This window comes from Argentina silus (genome assembly GCF_951799395.1).
Source record: "Argentina silus genome assembly, chromosome: 13".
NCBI classification, from domain to species: Eukaryota; Metazoa; Chordata; class Actinopteri; order Argentiniformes; family Argentinidae; genus Argentina; species Argentina silus.
The window spans coordinates 6,647,695-6,656,395 of NC_139667.1; the positions used below are offsets into that span (position 1 = coordinate 6,647,695).

An 8,701-nucleotide genomic window follows, 5' to 3' on the forward strand; every position below is an offset into this window, starting at 1 on the left:
ACACTACCTCTGCAGGAGAGAGAGAGAAAATACTTAGTGTAGGAAGAGGTTACAACAACATGACAGTAGCTAAGATCATTTACATTAATTAACATGACACTCAGGGCTTACCTGTGAGCAAGGGGAGTGAAACAACAAATGCAAAAAATACTTTAACCATGTTTACTTTATACTGTAGCAACGAAAGGAAGAAAATCCAAAAGCTGACATCTGAGTTTAATGACTGTTTGTCTAATAATGAGCTGACCCTAAATCATTCGCACATGAAAAGGGTGGAACCTCCAGCATAGCTAATACTGATTCAACGTAGAGTCTACCAGTCACATTATCAGAGTGCTTGTGCTGCATGTGGGCAGGCCCACACGGGAGGGGAGGAGTTTTGTGTGAAGTGTATACTGAGCTGCTTCACTGTGTCTTACTCACAGCACAGAAGTATACGCACTGTCTTCAGCTGCCACAGCAGACGACTCCAGGAAGCCCTCAGCCTCTGCATCACCTGAGACATTGAAGCGCTCACTATACAGAAGTGCCTCTTTAAATGACTGCAAGGCCAGGGCCTGAAGCACTGGCTGCCCACTGATCTGCTGCATCCAGTGGATCTTGTCGTAGTTCTTGTCATGGTGACTGCAGGTGAACTTTATGGCTTCTCCTGCCTTCCTGAAGACGTCAAGCGGAGACTGATGAACAGCGAGGCCCAGACAGGGGCCTGTGAAGACACAGAAGAGATGAGAGGAGATGGACAATGAAACACAGTGAGACCAGACCAACCTGAAACAAGTCACTCACTGACTGTGGCCCTCACATACCTTCACCTGCGAGCCAGAGCAGCGTGACAGTGGCGGTGACGAGAACTCTGATCATACTGACTGTCAGAGCTGCAGAGAGAGGGTGAGAACAGAAACGCAGACCTTAACTGAGCCACCTGATCTTTGTGTTGAAGTGGGAGGAGTTTCAAGCCTATCTACCCTAAGTGTGACATTACTACTCTCTGCTGGATCAGTTGGAAAATAACATAAACACAATGGCAGGCATGCATTTTTGTGATGTAATGGTTTAAATGTTGAGTATTGCCTGCCCAAAACAAGCACCTGTATTTGCACCTCTGATTCCAAAGTGTTACAAGTATTCACTCGCTTAAAACAATTACACTGGTGTAATACCCTGTCAACGGATACACGGATACAGGGTCACTGTGTAAACTGATTTTAAAGAAATTAGCTATATGTAGAAAAGAAGATTCTGAGATCAGCACTTGAGGTGAATATCAGCATCGAGAGGGATTTCAAAGCACATGCGACATTCTTAAAACTGCACTGGATGATACTGTGGAACAGAGGGTTTATTGTACAGGCAGACATATAATCTACTGCACTGTGCTGACTGGAAGCACAGAAGTACACTGCACTGTCGTCACGTGTCAGGTTGTAAAGGGTCAACGAGCCATTCAGTGTTCCATCCCCCTTCAATTTGATTTTGTCTTTAAAAACAGACTCTGGATTTTCGATGTCCCTGTAAAGATATCCGAGCAGTGTAAGACGTCTGTCCTGAGATCGTCTGTACCAGAGGAGGACATTGTAGTCCTTGATACTGTGCGAACACTGGAACTCAGCAGATTCTCCTGAGTTAGTGATCAGGGTAGCAGGAGTCTGGTGAACTTTGGTGCTTAGACAGAAACCTTTGAGAGGAAAACAATGAGAGAGAATAAAATGAATACGCAGCCGGGTTGGTTGAGGAATGGCACAGCACTGTACATGGATGTTATTGTACATGGATGTTGAAATGAAGCGTCTGATCTCTTAAAATATCATGATGGTCTTTCTTACCTGTGAACCAGAGCAGTGATAAAGTGGCTGTGAGGATCATGGTGACTACCAGCACTGGAGAGAAGAGCAGAGGAGACCACTTGCACACAGAGACAGAGGAAATGACATCATCACAGTGACATTGATGGGCAGACAATATGCTCTGGCAAGATATGCACCCTCCTTCTCTGTCTGTCCCTGTCTGTCTACTGTATCTGTCTGTCTGTCCCTGTCTGTCTACTGTATCTGTCTGTCTGTCCCTGTCACTCTCTCTCTCCATTTGAACGAAAGGCTGTTAATGTGGTTTAATGCAGGTGTTTGTCCTTTGAAGGTTGAAAATGTTGAGAGAGCCGTTCTTGACTTTATCACCACTCAAATCCCCACTTAAATTGAAATGTTTTTCATACTTTGAACTTTCAATGGCTGTATCTGTATAGGACAAGTATCCAGTGAGTTTAAGAGTTGTGTCTCCTGGTGATTGCTGGTACCACAACATCAATCTGTAGTCAGATTTGTCATGGGTGCAGAAAAGTTGCACATTATCTCCAGAGTTGGTTACAATTTCAGAGAGAAGAGCAGAGGAGATACATTTATCTCACACACAGAGACAGAGGAAATATCATCATCACAGTGAGGGGCCGATATGCTCTGCCCTGTATCCTGTCTGTCTGTCTGTCTGTCTGTCTGTCTGTCTGTCTGTCTGTCTGTCTGCCTGCCTGCCTGCCTGCCTGCCTACCTGTCTGTATGTCTGTATGTCTCTCTCTCTCTCTCTCTCTCTCCCTTTCTCTCTCCCCCTCTCCCTCTCTCTCTCTCTCTCTCTCTCTCTCTCTCCCCCCCTCTCTCTCTGAACAAAAACCCTAGTCTGTTAATGTGGTGTAATAATGCAGGTGTTGTGAGATGGGTCTGATGGATCAGATAGAGGTTTTGGTAGAGGGGAGCAGGACTCTATATGACTGTGTATACTGGCAGCACAGAAATATTCTCCGCTGTCTTCAGATTGTCTCAGTTTGAGAATGTGAAAGAAGGCTTCCTTCTCACCATCTCCACTCACATTGTAGCCTTTATATGGTGACTCAACATAATGTTCTTTATAGGATGTGTAAGCTATTAGTTTTAGGGCAGTGTCTCCCACTGATCGCTGATACCAAAGAATAGTATCATAGTTTTCAATTTTATGACTGCAGCTCAGATTCACATAATCGTTCAGCTTTCCCAGCAGTGTAGAGGGACTCTGGTACACTTCTTTACTGAGTGAGACACCTGTGGAGAGAGGAGGAGAGAACATTATCTTTCCATAACATTATATCACAGAGAATTCTAGAAACATCCTTCAAGTTTGCATACAACAATCTCTAAGTAACTATTATTAAAAAAAAATGTTTTTACGAATTAATGAATGAATGATGGCAATTAAAGTACCTGTGATCCAGAACTGTGGAGTAATGAAAATTATGAGCAGCCTGATCATGTTGCCTCTCAGACCTGAACACGGAACACCAACTGACGTCTCAGCTGAAGTGTGTGGAGGGGAGGGAGGAAAATGAAGTGATGTCACCGGTGATATGAAGACTTCAGTATGACATATGACAGCTTTGCTGATGTGATGGCACGGAACCAAATTCAAATCTCAACTGCAGGTGTTATGGGGGGTGTTTTCCTGTTTGGTTCAAACCACTGAGACAGTGAATGAGAGAGGGTTCTTTGTAGAGAGGAGAGGGGATCTGCAGCACTGTGCTTTGCTTGCAGCACAGAAATACACTGCACTCTGCTCAGACCTTTGAAGGTTGAAAATGTTGAGAGAGCCGTTCTTGACTTTATCACCACTCAAATCCCCACTTAAATTGAAATGTTTTTCATACTCTGAACTTTCAATGGTTGTATCTGTATAGGACAAGTATCCAATGAGTTTAAGAGCTGTGTCTCCTGGTGATTGCTGGTACCACAACATCAATCTGTAGTCAGATTTGTCATGGGTGCAGAAGAGTTGCACATTATCTCCAGCGTTGGTTACAATTTCAGAGGGTGTCTGATGAACCTCGACACTGAGAGAGAGACCTGGACAGAGATGGAGAGAATACATTTACTGACCATGTGAATAGATGAAGAATGAAGATAGATGTACACAAACATAATATTCCAATACTGCACTGTAACACCTAAACAATTGGTCAGTATTGTACTGTATACAGCCTGGTTGGTTTATGGTTAATGAAACTTCCAGTCTCTTAAAATATCATGATGGTCTTTCTTACCTGTGAGCCAGAGCAGTAACAAAGTGACCAGCATCATGGATCATGGTGACCAGCACTGGAGAGAAGAGCAGAGGAGATACACTTATCTCACACACAGAGACAGAGGAAATGACGACATCACAGTGACTTTGATGGGCAGATATGCTCTGCCTTGCATCCCCTGTCTGTCTGTCTGTCTGTCTGTCTGTCTGTCTTTCTGTCTGTCTGTCTGTCTCTCTTTCTCTCTCTCCCTCTCTCTCTCTCTTTCTCTCTCCTGCCCTCTCTCTCTGAACAATGGGCTGTTAATGTGGTGTAATACAGGTGTTATGAGAGACACCAAGCTTACAGAAATAAAACGAAATCACAGGCTGATTTGAAAGTGTGTCTAGCTCTCTAATCCATCTCAGAGTACTGTATATTGTGATGCTGTGTCTGTTGATTCAGTGTTTATTGAGCTCTAACTCCATCTATAGGAAAGATATGGTATTGTGATCTCTATATAGCAAAGCCATCGCAAGCAGTTTTTGTTCAACTGCATTAAGGGTTTGCATCACTGTGCTTGCTGACGGCACAGAAATATATGCCACTGTCATCTGGCTGCAGGTTTTTGACAGTGAAAGATCCACTGTCAAATACAGTCTTAATGGCTGAATATTTGTCTTGACTGAAATCCCCAAAGTCTGGTTCTCCATCGACAATTATGAATACTATAAGCTTCATTGCCTCCCCTGGACGCTGCCTGTACCAGTACATCTGACTATAAGTAACATCTTTCTTGTGGCTGCAGTTCATCTCTGCAAATTGCTGTGCAAAACTGAAGCTAATGCCAGGGAACTGTGTGACATCACTCCCTTCACAGAGACCTGTGGGAAGAAAACAGATTTTTGAAAATTACATTACATTTAGGGCTGAAAATCAGGTAAATATACTCTTTACTACTGTATGTGTGCGTACAGTGCATCTTTGACACAAACGGCCTATCTGGAGAGTCATTTGTTGGTGATCACACAGTACCTTTCAGCCAGAGTAATGAGACAGCGGCTGTGATGAGATCTTGGATAAACATGTTGACCCTAGGCTGAGGATAGGATCACTGAACAGAAACACTGATCTGAACCAAGTTCCTATGATAGGGGGAGGGGGGAGTAGAGTATAAGGCATTAGAGAAAACCTCCCTATCTGATAGGCCAGCTGTTTAGTTGTAGTTTTTTTTCAGGCACTGAATGAGAGTCGGTTACAGTGGGTGAATGCAGGTGTGAGGAGTTCTATTGCAGAGCGGAGTGAGCCTGTGGGTCATGGAGGGGTTTTTGTAATAGAGATGGATGATCCGCTGCACTGTGTAAACTAGCAGCACAGAAATACACTGCACTGCTGTTTGAATAAAGGTCTCTGATGGTAAATGTGCTATTTTTGCCTTGATTTGCATCCCCTTCAATTGTGTATCCAGCCTCGGGATATCCAGAGTCCGCAAATATGTATCCCAAAAATAGTAATTCTCCGTTCTTGGATTGTTTGTACCAGAGGATGCGATCATAGCTCTGAATACTATGTGAACAATGAATCTCAGCGACTTCTCCTTGTTTCTTGTACAGGGCAGCAGGAGTCTGGTGGACTTGATCACTCAGAGAGGAACCTGGGTAGAGGGAGAAGGAACAGCAGATAACAAAAATAAATGCAACTTTATATGAAAGTTAAGATATATGACAGTCAAGAAGCCATGCTATAAATTTGCAATAACATCAACTCTGAACTAAATCTAAATACCTGAAACCCAGGCAGCATAAATAGTTACGCTGATAAGAACTCTGATCATGTTGACCGACTCTCAGTGCAGTAAAAGTAAGAGAAGGAATGAGAGATTGATAATATGACATTCAGTACATTAAGATGACATGTCATTGCTGTTGTCACCACTGTGTCAATGACTATAAGATCACACCAACAGAGTCTGATACCATTACACAACCATTCCAGGTGCTCACCCCCCTCAGTGTATAGGTAGAGGTATGCTGCCCCTTTATGAGAAAGTACAAAACATCCGAGACCTGACCTGAGATGAACTCTTTAGGGGGAGGAACACAGGATATGACGCCTCAACCCTGCCAATGATCTATATGGAGATATACTGTAAACAGAACATTGATCTAAACTGGGTTCCTTTGAGGGGGGGTGGGGTGGTGGGGGGGGGTTCAGTAGTGTACCACGTTGGGCGTATTGCTTATGTCTCAGTTCAGGTAGTTGTAGAATAAGGCATCAGAGAAGAGAACCTCCCTTTCTGACAGGCCAACTGTTTTGTCTTTTGGCACTGAATGAGAGTCGGTTACAGTTGATTCAGTGTTTATTGAGCTCCAACTCCATCTACAGGAAAGATATGGTATTGTGATCTCTATATAGCAAAGCCATCGCAAGCAGTTTTTGTTCAACTGCATTAAGGGTTTGCATCACTGTGCTTGCTGACGGCACAGAAATATATGCCACTGTCATCTGGCTGCAGGTTTTTGACAGTGAAAGATCCACTGTCAAATACAGTCTTAATGGCTGAATATTTGTCTTGACTGAAATCCCCAAAGTCTGGTTCTCCATCGACAATTGTGAATACTATAAGCTTCATTGCCTCCCCTGGACGCTGCTTGTACCAGTACATCTGACTATGACCAACATCTTTCTTGTGGCTGCAGTTCATCTCTGCAAATTGCTGTGCAAAACTGAAGCTAATGCCAGGGAACTGTGTGACATCACTCCCTTCACAGAGACCTGTGGGAAGAAAACAGATTTTTGAAAATTACATTACATTTACGGCTGAAAATTAGGTAAATATACTCTTTACTACTGTATGTATGCGTACAGTGCATCTTTGACACAAACGGCCTATCTGGAGAGTCATTTGTTAGTGATCACACATTACCTTTCAGCCAGAGTAATGAGACAGCGGCTGTGATGAGATCTTGGATAAACATGTTGACCGTAGGCTGAGGATAGGATCACTGAACAGAAACACTGATCTAAACCAAGTTCCTATGATAGGGGGAGGGGGGAGTTCAGTATAAGGCATTAGAGAAAACCTCCCTATCTGATAGGCCAGCTGTTTTGTCTTTTGGCACTGAATGAGAATCGGTTACAGTGGGTGAATGCAGGTGTGAGGAGTTCTATTGCAGAGCGGAGTGAGCCTGTGGGTCATGGAGGGGTTTTTGTAATGGAGATGGATGATCCGCTGCACTGTGTAAACTAGCAGCACAGAAATACACTGCACTGTTGTTTGAATAAAGGTCTCTGATGGTTAATGTGCTATTTTTGCCTTGATTTGCATCCCCTTCAATTGTGTATCCAGCCTCAGGACTTCCAGAGTCCCCGACCATGTATCCCAACAGTAGTAAATCATTGTTGTTGGATTGTTTGTACCAGAGGATGCGATTGTAGCTCTGAATACTGTGTGAACAATGAATCTCAGCGACTTCTCCTTGTTTCTTGTACAGGGCAGCAGGAGTCTGGTGGACTTGATCACTCAGAGAGGAACCTGGGTAGAAGGAGAAGGAACCACAGATACTGACATTCAACTAGACATACAAGTTTAAACAAATGACAGTCAGAAAGCCATGAAAAATTTGTGATAAAATCCTCTTGACATACCTGAAACCCAGGCAGCATAAATGGTTAAGCTGATAATAATTCTGATCATGTTGAGTCTCAGTGCTGCCGAAATAAAGAATTAGAGGTTGGTGAAATGACATCTACTCATGTCATTCTAAAAATCTCAAACGTTGCTGTTGTCACCACTGTGTCAATGACTATAAGATCACACCAACAGAGTCTGATACCATTACACAACCATTACAGGTGCTCACCCCCCTCAGTGTATATCTAGAGGTATGCTGCCCTCTTATGAGAAAGTACAAAACATCTGAGACCTGACCTGAGATGAACTCTTCAGGGGGAGGAACACAGGATATGACGCCTCAACCCTGCCATTGATCTTTAGATCAATGATTTACTGTAAACAGAACATTGATCTAAACTGGGTTTTTTTGAGGGGGGGGGGGCTTTCAGTAGTGTACCACATTGGGCATATATTGCTTGTTGTCTCTCAGTTCAGGTAGTTGTAGAATAAGGCATCAGAGAAGAGAACCTCTCTTTCTGACAGACCAACTATTTTGTCTTTTGGCACTGAATGAGAGTCGGTTACAGTGGGTGAATGCAGGTGTGAGGAGTTCTATTGCAGAGCGGAGTGAGCCTGTGGGTCATGGAGGGGTTTTTGTAATAGAGATGGATGATCTGCTGCACTGTGTAACTAGCAGCACAGAAATACACTGCACTGCTGTTTGAATAAAGGTCTCTGATGGTTAATGTGCTATTTTTGCCTTGACTTGCATCCCCTTCAATTGTGTATCCAGCCTCAGGACTTCCAGAGTCCGCTAGCATGTATCCCAAAAATAGTAAATCATTGTTGTTGGATTGTTTGTACCAGAGGATGCGATTGTAGGTCGAAATACTGTGTGAACAATGAATAGCAGCGACTTCTCCTTGTTTCTTGTACAGGGCAGCAGGAGTCTGGTGGACTTGATCACTCAGAGAGGAACCTGGGTAGAGGGAGAAGGAACCACAGATAACAAAAATAAATGCAACTTTATATAAAAGTTAAGATATATGACAGTCAAGAAGCCATGCTATCAA

The 8,701-nt window shown here is 43.4% G+C and overlaps 1 long non-coding RNA gene across 3 annotated transcripts; it reads right to left on the reverse strand.

Moving 5' to 3' along the window:
* Positions 1-2,748: 2,748 nt before the first annotated feature.
* On the reverse strand, positions 2,749-6,147 carry LOC310814575. 3 transcript variants are annotated; one of them, XR_014554581.1, is made up of 4 exons: positions 5,798-6,147; positions 5,048-5,666; positions 3,222-4,896; positions 2,749-3,062 (listed from the first exon to the last, which is right to left on the reverse strand). It is a non-coding gene; the product is annotated as an uncharacterized lncRNA (long non-coding RNA). The 3 variants fall into 3 exon arrangements; XR_014554582.1 differs by having other exon boundaries at positions 3,222-3,857; positions 4,055-5,666; XR_014554583.1 differs by having other exon boundaries at positions 3,222-5,666.
* Positions 6,148-8,701: the final 2,554 nt, after the last annotated feature.